Genomic DNA, 1,050 nt, shown 5'->3' with positions numbered 1-1,050 from the left:
GTAGCATTACGTTATTACGTATAACGTTATATACTATTACGTTATAACGTATAACGTTATATGCAATTACGTTATAACGCATAACGTTATATACTGTTACGATATAACGTATAACGTTATGTAGTATTACGATATAACGTTTAACGCTACACGGTATTACGTTATAAGGTATAACGTTATGTAGCATTACGTTATAACGCTTAACGTTATATGGAATTACGTCATAACGTATAACGTTATATAGTATTACGTTATAACGTATAACGTTATATAGTACTACGTTATAACGTATAATGTTATATACTGTTACGATATAACGTATAACGTTATGTAGTATTAAGATAAAGCATATAACGTAATGTAGCATTACGTTATAACATATAACGTTATGTAGTATTACGATATAACATATAACGTTATGTAGCGTTACGTTATAACATATAACGTTATATACTATTACGTTATAATGTATAACGTTATGTAGCATTACGATATAACGTTTAACGTTACATGGTATTACGTTACAACGTATAACGTTATATACTGTTACGATATAACGTATAACGTTATGTAGCATTACGTCATAACGTATAACTTTACATGGTAATGCGTTATAACGTATAACGTTATGTAGTATTACGATATAACATATAACGTTATATAGTATTACGTTGTAAGGTATAACGTTATGTAGCATTACGTTATAACGTATAACGTTATATACTGATACGATATAACGTATAACTTTATATAGTACTACGTTATAACGTATAACGTTATATAGTACTACGTTATAACGTATAACGTTATGTAGTATTACGATATATCATATAAGGTTATGTAACATTACCTTATAACGTATAACGTTATATAGTATTACGTTGTAAGGTATAACGTTATGTAGCATTACGTTATAACGTATAACGTTATATGGTAAGACGCTATAACGTATAACGTTATGTAGTATTACGTTATAACGTATAACGTTATGTAGTGTTACGATAGAACATATAACGTAATGTAGCATTACGTTATAACGTATAACGTTAT

This window comes from Bombus pyrosoma, unplaced genomic scaffold (assembly GCF_014825855.1).
Source record: "Bombus pyrosoma isolate SC7728 unplaced genomic scaffold, ASM1482585v1 HiC_scaffold_4725, whole genome shotgun sequence".
NCBI lineage: Eukaryota > Metazoa > Arthropoda > Insecta > Hymenoptera > Apidae > Bombus > Bombus pyrosoma.
This window is presented reverse-complemented; position numbering follows the sequence as displayed.